Raw genomic sequence first — 19,593 nt, forward strand, 5'->3', positions numbered from 1 at the left:
TTCACAGTACGATTGGCCATAAGTAGCCGCATCGTAGTAGGCTTTGGATCCTCTAGACCCGACTTCTTATAAATAGACAATGGCATGAGGTTGATGCTAGTACCAAGATCACACAATGCCTTAGGAAAGTGTAACAACCCTATAGTACATGGGATCGTGAAAGAACCAGGGTCTTCCTTCTTATTGCTACAATGTTGCAATCTATTATCATCTTCAAAACTCACAGACATTTTCTTTGTCACTATATCTTTCATAAACTTCGCATACCCACGCATTTGCTCCAAAGCCTCTATCAAAGGAGCATTGATGGAAAGCTTCTTCAACATAGTAATAAACTTGCGATATTTACCATATTCAGTCTTCTTCACTAACCTCTGTGGAAAATGTGGTGGAGGTCTAGGTATAGGGACCACTTTCTGAGATATCTTCGTTTTTTTCTCTGTTGCATTCTCATATTCTTCCCTAACCTCTACCACATCATCTTTTTTTCTAATCTCAACATCCACCACAGATGGCATAGGTGGATCTATGGCTTGCTTACCTTCTTGAGTAGTAGTTGTCATACAATGACCATCATTCTTTGGATTCTGGATGGTGTTGCTAGGAAGAGTGCCAGGTTGACGTGGGTTCACTTTAGTAGACAACTGAGTCATCTGCTGCTCTAGATGCTTTATTGACACTGCATGGGCATCAACCTTTTGACCAATACCAGACAAGTCGTTTCTCATCTCCTTCACATTCTCATCTGTTGCATCAAACCTTCTCATCATCTTATGCATCATATCTTCAATACGTGCCATATTGCCTCCAGCTTCCCTCATACCAGATTCCTGATTTTGAGGGGGAACATAAGGTCCAACCTGATCATTTCTGTTGCCATAATTATTCTGGTTGTAGTTGTTGTCGCGATTGAAGTTCCCATCCCGAACATATTGACCCTCTCGGTTGTAATTGCCATAATTCCAACCTTGGTTCCCTTGACCTTAGCGCCAATTTTCCGTGTTGGATCCTTGGGCGTTTGGTCGGAAACCCCTTGTCTGATCATTCACCGCATAAGCATCCTCTTCATAGTAACACTTTTCAACTAGTGATGGCGTTCTAGTCAAGTAATTCACAACATTTACTTTCTCTGCACCTCCACTCACATGCTTCAATACCAACCCCAACTCGGTCCTCATCTGAGCCATCTCTTCACGAATCTCCTCTGCAGACTGGTTGTTCGTAGCATGAACGGCAAATGTGTTTCTCCCAGTATTCAACCTCCTAGTGCTCCATGATTTATTGTTGCGAGAGATTTTCTCCAATTTTTCTGCAATTTGCGCATATGTGCACTCACCATATGATCCTCCAGCAATAGTATCAAGCACTGCTTTATTGTTGTCATCCTAACCTCGATAGAAATATTCCTTCAGCGACTCATCATCAATACGGTGATTCGGAACACCTCTTACAAATGCAGTGAAATTGTCCCAAGAGCTACTCACAGACTCTCCAGGTAATGCTACAAACTTATTGACCTTATCTTTGTGATTGAGCTTCTTGGACACTAGATAATATCTTGCTAAGAACACATCCGTCAGTTGGTCCCATGTATATATTGAGTTATAAGGACGCTCGATGAACCATACAGCAGCATCACCTGTCAGTGATAGAGGGAACACTTGCAACCCGATGACATCCATATCCAAGTTTGGTCGACCCACACATCTCTTGCAAGCCGCCCTTAGCTTGGCTATGTGAGTATGTGGATCTTCTGATGGCGAACCCGAGAATAAGCCCCTAGCTGTAAGCATCTGCATCAAGTTACTGGTCACTGCAAATGTGTGCCCCGGAGGAAAAGGGGTAGTACAAGAGGTCCATCTGATTCAACTATGTTTACGTTGCCCCTATAGTTGTCATGCGGTCGAGGGTCTGGTGGGCCATGCACCCTCACTGCATCTCCCAATTGATTTTCAGCTAGAACCTGGTTGTCTCTCCCAACCACCCTCAGGGGTTGCAACTCAACTTCATCACCTAGGTTTCCTCCGATAGGATTAACTTAACTCCTTGATTGTTCATATATCGCAAAGTTCGGTTCAACTCTGGGTCGTAAGGAGTAAGTGGTTCACCTTGGCTCCGTGTACTTGGCATACACTAGAGTCAAAACCTGAGAAAGACAAAAACAAAAAGAAAAAGTAAAAATTAGGAAATATTTGACTAATGTTCAATAATGTAGTTAAAATAAATCTAAAAGCCAAAAATTCCCTGGCAGCAGCGCCAAAATTTGATACGCTTAAATTACACCTCCTTAAAGAAGCATAAGTGATCGTTATCAAGTAAAGAACCCAACTTGTAGGTTGGGGTCTATCCCATGAGGAAAATGGTTTAGACTTTACTTTAACCAACAATTATATTCAATTATATTCATCTAGTAACTATAATTGAAACATGAATCAGTGACTTCTCAGAGAGATTAGCATACATAAGAACAGTCAACTTCCCCATCTTTTCTTCAAGCGACTTAATGGAGGATGAGTGTGAGATTACGGTGGTGGATAAAATTGAAACGTCACTCTTCATTCCTTGCAAATTCATATCTGAACCTTCCACTTTGTCGAGAATTTTACTCCACAAATCATCGATTGGTGTATTCATTGGATCAACATATATATAATATCATCTTCATATTCCCTTTCGTACCATCCATCACTATTTTTGGTCCAACCTTGATTTCCGACAAGCCTTGGATAGCTTGTTTGAAAACCCTTCGATTTTTCACCTCTCATGTAAGCCCCATCATTATGCACTCTCCGGGACATTGCATTCACTGAATTTTCCCCAGCTCTAATAACACGCTCAAATAACATTTCAAGTTGCCCAGTTAATTTAGCAATGTTTTTTTCACGCTCTTGGTTTTTCTCTTCTTGTGCCTTAAGCATCCCCAAGTGTGGAAATGACACATAATCTTCACTCGTGTACCAAGCTTGGTTAATATTGATCATCTCATCAAGCAACCTTGATTCTTGTACGAATGGTTGCTTAACTATACTACTCCGAACAAGACGATCAATCAATCCTTTATGTACCACATCAAGACTTTTGTGAAAATATTGTAACAACACCCTTTTAAAACGTAGCCATGTTTTATGAGCGGGTTCTCCATTCATTCTTTCAAAATTCTAAATGTCTTTCCTCAATTTCATTACTTTAGACGGAGGAAAGAACATCTCAAGGAAAGCTTCAATCAACTCTTCCCATAAGGTAATAGACTTTCTTGGCAACTCAATCAACCACCTAGTTGCTTCCCCTATTAAGGAAAAAGGGAATAATCGCAACTGCATTGACTCTTGTGAAATATAATCCGTCGAAAAAAGGTTACACACACTCACAAACTTACAGAGGTTCTCATTAGGATCTTCATGTTTGAAACCTCCAAATAATCCTTTAAGTTAATACGTTGCAACATGGACTTGGTTACGACGAATGTGGTATCCTAATGTACCGGTGGTAACCAAATTGCTCCAACTTGATTGGTGATATGTGAAACAACTTCATTCTTTTATAACATCATTGTCTTGACCATGGAGACTAGAGTCGTCTCCACCATGCACATTCATTGTTTCACCAACCAAGAGAACACACAAGAGGTCCATGCATAAGTTTGTTCAACTACAAAATAAATTAGTATGCAAATTACTTCTCACTTCTAAGAGAGATAGGGTCATAACAAACTACAAAACAAAATAAGCTATATACAAAGTCACAACCATGAGCATAGGTGTCAAAGAGTCTGCAATTTTCTTAGCAATCAAGTATTCACAAGAAAGTACTACTCAAAATTTGACCTAAATAGCAAGTATCACACACTCATTGAGGTCTTTTATTTTCTCTCCAAAAAAATAAAATAAAAATAAAAATCTACTTCCTAAAAAAATACTCAGTTCAAAGGGACTATTCTTAAAAAAGAACGAAAATAAAAATCGATGAACCCATCCTAAGAAAAAGAAAAGACTCAATAAAATACTAAAAACTAGAAATTCACTCCTCCACCCCACACTTAAAAAAATGTTATGTCCCTCAAGCATTAATTAAATTTAAAATTTGTTGCTTCCAATTGCACACGCAAGTATATGTGGTCGCGCAAGTAATGTAGTGACTCTAAAAATGTTGGATTATCGAATCCAAATAACTTGTCGATTAACTATTTTACTAAATTATACTGATCAACTTATTTATTCAATGGTGTCAAAAGACTTTAATTTATAAATAAAATAATACAAGAATTAAATACTAAGATTAATTGTTATTTGGAAGCCTAATGATAGTGGAATGTTTACGAAAGAGAGTCAGGGCAATGCTTAATGTTGATATTTGGCACAAGAGCATTCCATTCAAAAGTTCCTTTCTTTTGTGGAGAGCTCTAAGAAGGAAGCTACCTACTAATGACAAAATTATTACTTTTGGAGTGGAACCTGTTACATGTTCCTGTTGTATAAGACCTTGGATGGATACTATTGAACATATCTTTGTTACTGGCATTTTACCACTCACATATGGAAGTTCTTTGCTAAGTACTTTGGGAATAGGCATAGTCCTACTCGGAGGCGAATCCAGAATTTCAAGAAGACGGGTGCACTATTACTTTAAGGACAATATCTAAAATTGTAGGGAAAATGGTCTAATATAGGCCTGAACTTTGTGATTTAGAGTTGATATGCACCTTGTTATGAAAGTGACTCATATATATCCTGAATGTCACACAAATGGCTCACCTATACTCTTTTCCTCTAACGAATGCAAAAAATAATATTACAAAAATAAATTAATATAGGGGTATATTTGATCCTTGTCATATTATTTTTTTTTAGATTTTTTTATTCAACGGCTAATTTGGATTTATTATTTTAATGGTCAAATTTATTTTCTTTCACTAATTTTATTGTAAAATTTATTATAGATGCCCCAAATAATTTATAGATATAAAAACTAAATTTCAATATAGCAACAAAAATAATAATATTTAAACTCCAATATATCCCAAAAAAAATTGTTCTAAAATTTTTTCTTAATTTTTTCACTTTTTCCATTAACAGTTCTTTCTTCTGATTTCTCTTAGTTTTACACTAAATTGAACGAAAAAACAAAGAAATAAGAATAAGAAACTCAAAAAATGTAAATTAAATAAGTCAAAAAAAATTCATGTGTGAAAAAGATCAAATACCCTACATGGATTTTTTATAATTAAAATAAAAATAATAAATTTAAAATTATTTTTTTTATTTCCGTTAGATTTCCAAAATTTTATAAAGACAATAAATTGGTGAGCTAAAGAGAAGACGATTAATTGAAATATATTTTCCTTCTATTTTATGCCTTGGCTAATTAAAGTTGTAATGACATTTCTTTTGTTAATTATTATAATAAAATAGACCTATTTTTTTTTTAAAAAAAAGGCAAATAGAGGGTTGGCTGGATTCGAACCAGTGACTTTCAACTTGATAATTAGTCGTCCGACCAGTGAACCATCTGGTCATTTTGTGCATGGGTTCCTTTAACTAATATTTAATATAAGTTTAAAAATTTTACAAATGATATATCGAGTTTAGCCGGATGACCACGGGTTTCGGTGACCCAAATTTTTCACTTAAATTCACCCCTGGTCCTACTCCTTTACGGAACCTCATTATGAGATGGTGGGTCATGAAATCTCCAAATGAAATACACAAGACCATGCTTTATGCACTCTGTATTTTCATCATTTGAAATCTATGGAAGAATAGATGTGCAGCAAAATATGGGGGAAAGCAATCCAACACTTCAAGGGTTAAGTTCTTAGTTTTCAAGACACAATTCATTTGCTCACGCCACTGTTTTCCCTATCGGAGTTGGCCTAACAATTGGAGGGCCTGGTTCTTATGGTGGAAAGTTGTAGTCATGAGATGAAAATTAATATTGCCTCTTGGAGTAAACCTCCTGACAACATATATATATATATATATATATATATATATATATATATATATATATATTACACTTTATAAGTAATGTACTTTATCTCCTTGAAAATATAAAAGTTTGTTAAAGGAAATGGCAAATATGAAAAAAAAATCAAATATTTATCTTGAACTTTGAATAATGAAAAAAGTCTCAAAAATTCACTTAATGTTGTAAAATGGATGTCCACATACATATATTTTGTGGTAACATATATGTACACACTATACACTATGTGTAAGATGAATATACACACAACAAACAAAGTGTTGTAACCTAACCATCCATATGATATACTTGGTACTCAAAGTGTATACATGGCAAGAAGATATCCATGTATCACACTTGGTGCCCAAGAATATACAATTATATATACCCCTCTTCTTGTAACAAAGTGAAAAAAAATAAGAAAAGAGTAAGTGAAAGAAAAACATTCAATAATAAAGAAAAGCTACTGCTACTATTTCTACTTTGTGTCTCTCTCTTTCTCTCCTTTTCTTCTTGTCATTTTATTTTACTACATATGCTTCATTTTATAACACGTTATCAGCACGAGTCTCTTCATCTACAAGTATCTCCGATGGTGTATTATCCCAAACATAAATAGTATAGAGTATATTATATTTTGCTTTGTAAGTCTTCTTATAATGATAGTCTAAGTTTGATAATTATCGTTAATATATTATCATGAGTTTTGAGCTAAATATTGAAATGATAATTAGTACATACTTGATTTATAACCTTGTTGGAAGAATTGAACTCAACGAAATAGTTAGAAGACTAAAAATGGATAACATGAATTTTTAATTTGGTTGATACTTTGTTGTGGTTATCACCTAGTAATACATAATTACTCTTAAAGGAGATATAGTTGATTTAAGGAATGCATATCAAAATAAAAAGAAAAATGTATTAAAATTTCTAATGTTGACCTACATTAACTTTGATCAATAGCATTGATTATTTTTACACTTGTTTATCTTTCACTAGCTAATCATTTACTTCTTGAATTATTATAATATGTTATATGTACTAACATAACTTGTTTTATAGTTGCTTTAATAAGGTAAGCAAACTAATATTTGAAGAAGTATTTTATTTTCTTTTGGAATCATCAAAAGGACCTTTCTATCTTTGAAGTGGCATGGCATGTCATTTAGGTTGGCAATTAACAAATTGTCAATGGTAAGTTAATTGTATATTTTTGCTTTATGATAAGCTTCCTTCATAATACTAATTACATTAATTCTAATTTGTATATATCTACAAAAAGAGTATGCTAATTTTTGAAATCCATAAAATATGCTACATGTGATTGAGACAATTTGATATGTAGACTTTATTAGGTCCATTTATCAAGTGTTTATTTAATTCTTGAAATTTGAGGTATCATTTTATTTATTGTGATTATTAGTGTTTACCTCTACTTGCTTTATCTATGAATTACAATTGAAGAAATAAATTTTCTTAACTAGCAACAAATGAAGTCAATGTTGAGAATTAATTTGTTGATCTTTCAATAAGTGAATTATTCATAAAAATTTTAAGTTGAAAATAGTATTCAGAGCCACCTATGAGGATCAATTTTGTTTCGTTTAGCAAAGGTAATAATTTGTATATGATCTTTGAAGTGTTATTATGACTAAATTTATTTATGCTATTTATAACAAAGTAACAATACTTTAAAGGCTCAAGGATGAATTTTATTTTGGACTATATATGATGTCATTAATTGAGGTAAGACGGTGGACTCAAATTTCACCGCACCAAAAGGGTAAGACATCGATTAAAGTATTGATGCACCATGATGATAAGATTTTGGGCTCAAGTATCTTCGTATTTTGGCCTAACACGCCTTTGTATGGATATTAAAATCTCAATGCAATATATTGATATATAATGATGATTGAGCAAATCGATATGCTCTTGCTAAAAGAATTGTGAAGTTTGTCCTACTGAATATGCTCCATTCATTTTAAGTGAATGTGATAGCAATACAATAAAAGTTTGAAAGATGACAAGATTATTTTATGATCAGACATATGAATATAGACGAGAATGGACAAAATAATAATAGTCATCATTATGATAATTGTAAAAGAAAGAACAATATGAGTTCTCAAAATTGTCCTTCAAAGAGTGAAGATAATTTTTGTCATCAAATTTGATATGAAAGGTATTGGGCACGCGATTACTGTACGTGCAAACTAATTTGATTTTATAAATCCTCTATCAAAATAAAAGAATACAAAGTGAAGGTGCATTTGACCTTTCAAAAGTGATGTCGAGGTATGTCATATGAATATGATAAATTTCAAAGCATGACAATGAACTTCTAATGAAAGAAATAATTATGAAGCATGTATATATGATTATAGTCAATTCCTTGAAGAGAATGTGACTTGTGATAAGTATTATGAAAAGTGGACCATTCTTGGAAGTGAATGTGTCAAGAGATGATGAAAATTATAAATAAAGACATACTCATGTATGGTTTAATAAATACCACAACTCACCTCTATGGGAAGTTAAAGAGAAATAAAGAAATTTTATGTTGGTATAAATGGTCATTGGTCAAGTACTTTTAGTACATCACAAATATGATGGTATGTTTTAGTATGAACTACCGAAAGGGTAAAAGAAGGAAATAATTTCTTGCCACAAAAATTGTCATTGATCATGTATCTTTGTACATCAAAATATTTTTCCTGATATTAAACAAAAGGAAGGAGATACTAATGACAAAAGAAAATCAAGAAATAAGTTTTGCTTGTAATGATTTTGACCATGACAATAATGATATAAATTTCTCCTTGAAAGAGATGTAAACCACATGAACAATGTTATGAAATATGTGGTTGTATCCAATGTTAATTGTGAGCTTTGGTGAGCTAATATGCTACTACCAAAAGAAATAAAATTGCTCATGATATTGGAATTGTAGTAAGTCTCGAAAGAAACTTTTTTAAGTTTCAAAGAAATAGTCAAAGAAAAAAATATTGAGACTATAAAATATGGAAAGATTTAAGATCTTCATATTACTACAATCAAAGTGGGTTATAAATAGTTACGTGAAAGATTACCCATATTTACATATTGTTTGTGGTAACTAAGTATGGGCATGATGATGGAATCACATGCAAAATAAACTAGAAGTTTATTGAAATAAATATCAGTTGACATGGCCGGTTGATGACCATCCCGGTATAAATATGATATAGAAATTACGGAGAATTCATTGGTTATATATATTTTGAAGAAATAATAAATTCTTCAAGAATTCTCTTGTGTTGTTTGTTCTCATGATAAAATTATCATTGTACCAGCTAAGGTTGAGTTTATATCTCTTGGAATTTTGAAATGTATAAAAAGGTGAATATGGGCCCACTCACCTGCCATGTGGACCATTTACTATTATATAAATGCATCTATGTTATGGTCACATGTGCTTTATTATCAACTTGCAAATTATTTTTTTGCAAAGTTTGTTTACTCGAATTGATAAACCAAGAGCACATTTCAAATTATAAAACTATACTGATAATGTTAGTATATATCCAAGTGGTTTAAGCAGAAATTATATGCCTCCAATTATAGCTAAACCATTGGTTATGAGAACAAAACTCCCAAAAGAAATTTGGTATGGGATGTGTTATTTAAAGTGTATCAACACTTGTACATATCAAGTCAAAAAGGTTCCCCTATCATAATTGGTTCAGGGTCAGGATCCAAATAATACTCATCTAGAAATTTAAATATGCGATATATCATTCCATTGCTCCAACATCACGGAATGCACAAAGATGAGTCCCCAAATAAGGTTGGGTGAATGTTAGATTCTCTAACATTAGGGGGAGATAAGCAACTGGAAAATAAGCTATACATAATGAATTATCATTGGTATGATCATCATTGAGTAGATAATTAATTTAAGTCAATTGTCAGACGAATCTCTGATCCTATGTTATAATCCAGTTATAAATGCTCTAATGAAATGTCCTTGAAGGACATAATTTATGGCACGCATGAAGCGTAATAAATTAATCGATTCGAAAGATAAAACTTCTTGAAGAAGAAAAGGAGCAAATGATCAAGATGGTCATAATAATAATGCAAGTGCTTTAGAAAGAGCACCATGACATAATGATTAACGTTTCAAAGACACTTCATCCAATTCTAAGTGTCAACGATCATTAGTCAATATATAACCTAACCAATTGAGTTGGAGACGATCCCATAGAGAGTAGCTTTTTTTATATTCAAATACGAAAGTATGACAATGACATTTGCAGCTGAGCAACACAACACTTAATAGTTACACAGTCAAATTTCAAGATGTTGTTACCAACCCACTTCAAACTATCAACAAGAAACAATCAGATAACTAGGAAACACTTGGGGGGTTGACTAACCAACTGTCAAATTCAACTTAATGGGTGTATCTCATTACCGATAATGCTAATTTGTCGCGGGTAAAGTGGACTATAAGTAAGGCAACTTTCTCTCGAACAATTACCTCATTTTTGTTGAGTTCTCTCCAACCTCAACACCATCTATGAAATGACCAGCCCACACTCTCATCAAATCCACTCTCTCAAGCTGGATACAAATGCTAGTTTTTGGGTTTCACTTTCTCAAGCTAAAACCGTCAAGACCCACTACTAAGGATGCCAAATTACTACGTTGGTTATGTACTCCTCTCTCGAGCAAGACAAAACTCTGAAATCTATCACACTAAATATGCAATACGGACGTTAAACCACCATAGTAATTTAGACCCACTTTAGATTAACATCAAAAATCACTAATCGATAACACCCATTCAGCAAAATTCAACAATTAGTCACATTTTCAAACCCCCACGGTTAGGGTTTTATACAATCATAGAGAAAAATGAAATTCAATACCTGCCACGATTTCCATAGCTAGGTAAATGAAGTTCGAAAGTTAAAATTAACTAAAATTTTCTCTATTACAAAATTCAAATGGGAAACCTTGCTAAAATCACTTGAAATCCACAAGGGTAGTGTTTTTGCTCTCAATCTTTTGTTCCTTCCATTTTTGAATACCTTCTCTCTCTTCCAAAAAATCAATTTATGCAAGTATGATGTGTGGATATTTGGAACCAATCGGCGAGGTAAGTCGGGCGTCGCCGACCGTTCGGTGACTCGCCGATTCTCCTTCATCTCAGCTTTATTTTTTACCTTTTCTTAGTCCAAACACTGTAATTTTAGGCGATCCAGATCAGGATCATCGTCTCAATCCGCGATGCACCATTTTTCCTTTCATCTCGCGAATCAGCATTTCTCTGGATCTCTATCAGTACTTTCGGCGACCTAGTCATCCATAGCCGATGCGATCGGCGACACGACGAGTGGAACTGCTTCTCGCCGAAGCTACTCCTAATCCAACCTCAGCGTTCTGTAACTATAGGTGGTAGAGTGACAACTTGGCGAGTTGCCGAGTGACATCGGCGATCATCAGGCTTGTTTTTCCCTTCTGTTTTTCGCTAGTGTCATCTCTATGGCCCATTTATGTCGTAGCTTTGTTCCTCAATCCATATATCTGAAGATCAAGGGTTTTACATCAGTTGTTGGCACAAAATAAGCATTTGAGGATACTTAATCATTATAAATAAAGCCCTAAATGAGTCCAAATCTCGGACTCATCAACACCCCCAACTTAAACTTTTGCTTGTCCTCAAGTTCAGCAGTTCAAATGGGATGTCTCAAATAGTGATACAAAAGACTCAATCATGAATGCACTCAACAAGACTCAACTTACTCATGCAAGTATCAATTGTGCACTCAAAGGTTCAAGTTGTGACTCACCATTCTCAAAGATTCTCAAGTTCACAATACTTGCTTCAAATGCAAGTTCAAGCATTTGAAGTTCCATATTCACACATTATAAAAAAAGTTCAAGCATTTGGGCCAAGGTACTCAAATTCCCTCACACAAAGATGATTCCATATTCACACATTATTCTTCAACAATTTAAAGTTCCCGAATCACATACAACTCTCACACTCTCAAAGATTAACACATGTATGACTTCACCCATAGGTTTGCCCTTATTTTCCACTTAACATTCGTTTCAGCTCACTAAAGATCAAAAAGGTGTTTTCAAGGCTTGAAACGGGGTTGAGTGTAAGGGTATGGTCATTTAGGCTTTGTGGCTGCCATCCTCCTGAAATGTGGTATGAACAACACTTTCTTTCCTTTTCTTCAACATTTGCACTCATGCTCACAAGTCACCTCATTATTCACTTCTTATGGAATACCGGACACCCCAATTCTCTTTTAACTTTCACAACTTTTTCGTTCTTTTTATTTTTCATTTTTCATTTCTTTTCTCTTTTTTTTTTATATATATGGAGGGGTTCCATCTTTCTCACAACCATGGCCCAAGGTTGACTTCTTTTGCATTTCTTGATTTACCTTCTCTTTTCACCACACCCCCAACTTAGACTTTTGGCCTAAGTTGGCTATTCAAACAAACCCCACTTCATGAGGATTACGGGTGAAGGGATAGAGAGAGGTCTCATTTGCTCAAGTTTCTTCCAAGAAAAGGACAGGGCTCAAACGGGGTTCAAGCAAAGTTCACACACTCACAAGGTAGGCCACAAAAAAAAGTATAATGTCAAATTGGTTCACTCTTCAAAATTGTTGCCTAAGATCATTTCAAGAGTTTGCATCACTTAGTCAGCTAGACCAACGAGGCAAATTCTAGGTGTTATCACACATGGTTCATGGTAAGCTCATCACACAAGGCATTGTCACCAATATCAAACAAGACTCCACACTTTCGATAGTGTGCAATGTTCATCACAGGAGACTCAATTCGATAATCGAATACTCACAACGAGATGCAAAAAGTTCACATATTGTCTATGCAACTTTATTTGGCTTCATCGTAGCCGCACATTTATTTTTGTTCGAATGAGCACACCATTCAAGTAATCAGTATTGATCATAATCGATACTCAAATTTGCACAAGAACAACCACAATTAAGCACATAAGAGGTGGCAAAAAGTTTTTCAAAAGGGTCCAAGCACACAAGGAACTCACCGACCTACCACACACCCCACCAAAAGCATTCAACATTGTCCCCAATGTGAGTAGAGAACGGACACTCCCAAAAATAAAATAAGATTAAAAATAAAAACTAACAAATAAAGATAAAATTCTAGTATATAAACATGTAGAACAAGGTGACGAGGAATCTTCAATAAGCGCCCAGTTGGCGAGAAGATGAAACAATCATTGAATCTCTCGGCGGTGCGCCAATGGTCCAGCTATCCCCTAAGTTACAGTGTGTGACACTCTCAGAAAGTGGAAAATCAACGGAGATGGAGGAGGTCGCCGAACAGGTCGGTGCTTCGCATAATGGATTTGTAACATCGCCAAACAATAATTGAGTTAAGTTATCAGCGATGGAGTAGAAAAGCGGGAAAAATCGGGTCGCCTAAGCACCTCGGTGATTCGCCGAGTGATTAAGGTCTCTCGCCGAATGTTCTAGTGTCTCAGCTCCGTTTTTAAAGTCCATAAGACGGACTATGTCGTGCTCGTCGAACCGATTCGGCGATCCACCAATGGCATCTTTTTCTCATATAATATCTTGCACCTGCAAAATCAACACACATTATTTGAAACACTAACACTTGGGTTGTCTCCCAAAAAGCGCCTTATTTAACGTCGTGGCACGATGTGGAAATGCTCTCAAGCATATTCTCGGTACACTACCTCAAATAGAGAAATCTCTTAGCACTCGCCAAAGTATAACTTCAAGTGTTTCCCATTCACCTTGAATTTAGTTCCTTCTTGACCTTTAACTTTGATGGCACCATTTGTGAACACTCGTGTCACTCTAAATGTCCCTGACCATTTGGACTTGAGCATTCTAAGAAAGAGTTTAAGTCGAGAGTTATATAGTAACACCTAGTCTCCCACTCTGAACTCCCTCTTAAGGATTTTAGAATCATGCCATTTCTTCATATTTTCCTTGTAAAGGGCTGAACTTTCGTAAGCCTTGAACTTGAATTCATCCAACTCATTTAATTGCTATATTCTCTCTTTTGAAGTCTTTGTCTAGTCCAGATTTATAACTTTCAATGCCGATAATGCTTTTTTCCAATTCAACTGCATGGCAAGATTTACCAAAAACTAGCTGATACGGAGACATATCGATTGGTGTTTTGTATGTTGTGTGATACGCCCATAGTGTGTCATCAAGCTTTCGAGACCTATCGGTCCTATTAGCATTCACTGTCTTGTCCAAGATGCTTTTGATCTCCCGATTTGACACTTCAACTTGGCTGCTCATTTGGGGATGATACGGAGTTGCTACTTTATGTTTCACTCCATACTTACTCAATGCGGCTGAGAACCACTTGTTGCAAAAGTGGGATTCCCCATCACTAATAATTGCCCGAGGAGTATCAAATCTAGCAAAGATGTAGCGTTTCAGGAATTGAACAACACTTTTCCCTTCATTGTTTGGAAGTGCAACAACCTCCACCCATTTAGAAACATAATATATGGCCACCAAGATATACTTATTACCAAATGAACTCACAAATTGGCCCATGAAATCTATTCCCCAAACATCAAATAACTCAACTTCTAAAATGGGCATAAGAGGCAACTCGTGTCTTTTGGACACTCCACCTTGTTTCTGACATTGAATGAACTTATTAACAAACTCATGAGCATCTTTGTAGAGTGACGGCCAGTAGTAGCCACTTTAGAGGACTTTAGCAGTTGTACGTACACCACCATGATGACCCTCAACCAGTCAAGCATGACAAGTATGGAGAATTTCGATGATTTCTTCTTTCGGAACACATCTCCTAATGATATGGTTTGCACACTCTCTAAATAAATATGGTTCATCCCAAAAGTACTTCTTAACATCGAACAAGAACCTCTTTTATTGGTAGAAGTTCAGTTCATCTGGCATTAATCCACACACTACGTAATTGGCGAAACCATCATACCAAGGAGGTTGTTTGAGAGTTACCGTGAATACCTGTTCATCGGGAAAATAATCATTTTTGTCGATCTCCAGCTCAACATTTTCCTTGCCTTCCAATCTTGATAAGTGGTCAACCACCTGATTTTCACAACCTCTCATATATTTTACTTCAAAGTCGAATTCTTGCAATAGTAGCACCCACCTTATCAATCTTGGCTTGGCATCCTTCGTTGCCATCAGATATCGCAGTGCAGCATGATCAGTGTGAACAACCACTTTAGTACCTAGCAAGTATTCCCGAAACTTCTCAAACGCATAAACTACTGCAAGTAACTCTTGTTCTGTAACTGTATAGTTACGTTAAGCAGTATTTAGAGTTTGGCTTGCATAGTAAATAGGGTGAAATAGTTTGTTGCGTTTTTACCCCAATACAACACCTAATGTCATGCCACTTACATCACATATTACTTCGAAGGCTTCTGACCAATCGGGATTAATAATAACCGGGGTGGAGACCAATTTTTCTTTTAAGCACTTGAAAGCCACCATGCAAGCATCATCAAAGTGGAATTTCACCTCCTTCTCCTAGAGTTTACATAGAGGATGTGCAATCTTTGAGAAGTCTTTAATGAACCTCCGGTAAAAATCGACATTTCCCAAGAAACTACGAACACCCTTCACCGAAATTGGTGGTGGTAACTTCTCAATTACTTCAATCTTTGCTTTATCAACCTCAATCCCATTTTGCCACACTTTGACCAAGAACTATACCTTCATTAACCATGAAGTGTCATTTTTTCTAATTTAGGACCAAATTTGTCTCCACACATCTTTGGAGAACTTGTCCTAAGTGTGCTAAACATGCTTCAAAGTGTCACCCACAACCGAGAAGTCATCCATGAATACCTTCATTGAATCCCCTACCATGTCAACAAAAATAGATAACATGCAACGTTGAAATGTTGCTGGAGCATTACATAACCCGAACGACATCAGTTTGAAGGCAAAAGTTTTGTATGGGCAGGTGAAGGTGGTTTTCTGGAGCAATTGAAATTTGGTTATAACCGGAATACCCATCGAAAAAGTAATACCAACCTCTCTCTCAAAGTCGATCAAGCATTTAATCTATGAAAGACATGGGAAAGTGATCCTTTTCAGTTCACGAATTTAACTTTCGGTAATCCATGCATACTCTCCATTCGGTCACCGGTCTTATAGACACAAGCTCCCCCTTTTCATTTGGGGCTACTGTGATGCCTCCCTTTTACGGTACATATTGTATCGGACTTACCCATTTACTATCCACAATAGGGTAGATCACACCTGCATCCAACCACTTTATTATCACCTTTTTGACCACCTCTTGCATTGATATACCGTGAGTTTACGGTATTTCTAATACATTTCACTTACAAGTTGTGTGTGTCTAGGGCCTTTTTATATTGGTTTTTATGTATTCTATCATGTTTTGCAGGAAAGGTGTACAGGCGCGGAAGTTTAGAGACAACTGAAGGAAATGCAGAAAAAGGCATCCACGGAGGTCATCTACGGACCGTAGGTCCATCCACGGTCCGTAGGTGATGACCGTAGACCAGCAGGAATGTGTTGAGGACAAATCAGGGAAATCTGACCAAGTGTGGAACCACGGTGCCCATTTACGGTCCGTAGATGGATCTACGGACCGTACTGTTGATCCGTAGGATGAGACTGTGAGGGTTCCAGTACCTGATTTTTGAAGATTCTAAGTATGGAGCTACGGAAGGGATTGACGGACCGTAGATCGATCTACAGTCCGTGCTGCTGGTCCGTCGTTTGCTTCAGAGAAGCTGATTTTTGGATGCCGAAATATTTTCTAAGTCCCGAGTGACGGAAGGGACTTACGGACCGTAGATCAATCGACGGTCCGTAAGTCAGTCTCGTGGATCGAAGACGCGTACCTGAACAAAACTTTCCTTAATTTGTTTCCTTTTTTTATTTAGGATTTGTTTTCTATAAATAGGACATGTAAACCTCGTTTTTGGGGGTTAGACACTATTATTCTATTTTTACTTTGGAACTTGGGAGATTAATTTGCAACCCTAGCAATTATTGATTTTGGAAGTTCGTTTTGAAGATTTTGGCTTTGCAATTCAAGTTAATTCTCTGGGTTTATTATTCTTTTTACGTAAGTTCATGATTTCTTCATCTACAATTATGAATTGTGTTCTTGCTGATATGAGTAACTAAATTCACAACTAGGGTTGTGGGAACCATGATCAATTAACAAAGTATGAATAGTAAATAAGCAATTCTTGACTAGTATTTTGCATGCATTGATAATTCTTTCGTTTAGAAGTCTTTTTAACGGTGGCCAACGTTAGAACTCGCCTTGTTACTACTTGCCGGACCAAGGAGGTAATTAACAAGAAAAGAATTATCAACATAGATTTAGTGTGATACTATCTAATAGGCTAGTGTCGATTGGTGCGAAGTAATAACTAAGCCAAACATCGATTATGATGTCTAATATGAGGTAAAGGTAAGGGTTAGTAAATTATACACACGTAGCCGGACCAAGGTGCGGGGTGAAATTCTCTGGATACCGGACCAAGGATTTAGAGATACCTAACTTATCACTTTGCATGTAATACACTAGAAGAGGATTGCTATTACTAGAATTACTGCGTTATGAGATTATGGGGAACACGTATACCCTAGTTATTTCTCTTATCTTGATAACAACCAAAGTTGAGTTTAATTATTGATTACAATATTTCGTATTACTATTTGTTTTACACAAGCACAACCCCCCTTTTTTATTATTTGTTTCTGGAAATAATTTGACTAATCGAATATAATTGTCGGTTAAAAGTAAAGTCTAAACCATTTTCCTCGTGGGATCGATCCCAACCTACAAGTTGGGTTCTTTACTTGATAACGATCGCTTATGCTTCTGAAAGGAGGTGTAATTTGAGCGTCGGTGGGCACAATATCCGCTGATGTTCAACACTCGATTTACAATCACTATCAAGTTGAATTTTGTGAGTGCAAATACCAGGAGGAATGCGCACTATGTCAGCGATAGTCCAACCTATAGCTTTGATATGCCTTCTCAACACCTCAAAGAGTAATTTTACCTTCCATTCAAGCAAGTCAGCTACAATGATCACCAGTAAGGTGTTATTTTACCCCAAGAAAGCATATTGGAGATGGGAGGGAAGTACTTTCAACTCCAGATTTGGTGGTTCTTCTGTTGATGGCTTTGCGGGAGGACTTTCTCAAGTTTTTAGATCAATGTCCAACTTCAATGGAGTTTTTGAATACCCCCCCCCCCCAAGGATGAAAGATCAGCTACTACCTCTTCATAGCCTTGAATTTTGAATTTATCATAGTTAGCAAGCACAGCTTCAAGTGGTTCACTCATACACATCAAATGGCTCACACTAGCCACCCCCTAATCAATAACATCAACAGTGGAGACCACGTGAATATCACTTGGTTGTTTCATTGACTTACAAACATTAAAGGTTACTTCATCTTTGTTCACCCAAAACTTTAGTTCTCCGCTTTCAACATCCACCAACGCTCTCTCGATTGCCAAGAATGGTCTTCCCAAAATGATGGGAATTTCAGCATCTATTTCACAATCAAGAATGAAAAAATCAGTCGGGAAAATGAATCGTTCAACCATTACCAAGATGTCATATAGTATCCCCACAGGATGTTTAATTGATCGATCCACCATCAAGAGTGTCTCATTGTTGTGGATTTTGGTTCACCCAACCCAAGTTGTTTATAGATCGCTTATGGCATTAGGTTGATGCTTGTTCCTAAACCGCATAGGGCTTTAGCAAATTGGAGCATGCCGATGGTGCAAGGCATGGTGAAGGCTCCAGGATCTTCTCATTTTTTTATCAGCTCCTTAGTCATAACTGCACTACAACTATGAGAAACTTTGATTGTCTCAAAATCCAAGCTCATTTTCTTTGTGACTAACTCCTTCATAAATTTGACATAACCCGGCATTTCCAACAATGCTTCCACTAGAGGGAGATTAATTGATAATGTCTTGAACACCTATAAAAACTTCTTGAACTTCTCATCCTCATTCTTCTTCTTGAGACGTTTCAATTGTGCTGAAAGTAAACTCAACTGACCTTCAAGTATCTTGATTGCATATGCGTGAGAGTTCACTTTATTGTTCAATGATGAAAAGTCATCTTTATCCCTTTCAACAAATCATTCGAACCTTCAACTTTATCAAGGATGCGTGATAGTAAATCATTCACCCGAGGACTACTTACACTCCCTTTCAATTTTGGGCTCTCACTCTTGTGAGTGTGGTCCTTTTCATGGTCATCCTCCTTTTTCCAATAATCACTTTGCTCAGCCCAATCTTGATAGTATCTTCTTTGCCCTTCCCCCTTGTGATAGTTCCAATCTTGATTCCCACTTGCAATAAATAGTGTGGGTGGAAACCCTCCTCGTATCTCTTGGAGTTCCTACCTTGATTCACCCCCGATTTTGAATAACTTGAGGAAGAACCCTTTTCAACTATAAACACTCCACTTGTCCCTTTGGGCTTTCCCACATTCTCCATCATATGCTCTTGTAATAGCTCCATTTGGGTCAACATCTTCTTGATGTTTTCATCCCTTTCTCT

Source organism: Solanum verrucosum, unplaced genomic scaffold (assembly GCF_900185275.1).
Source record: "Solanum verrucosum unplaced genomic scaffold, falcon-dt-bn FXZP01000051.1, whole genome shotgun sequence".
NCBI lineage: Eukaryota > Viridiplantae > Streptophyta > Magnoliopsida > Solanales > Solanaceae > Solanum > Solanum verrucosum.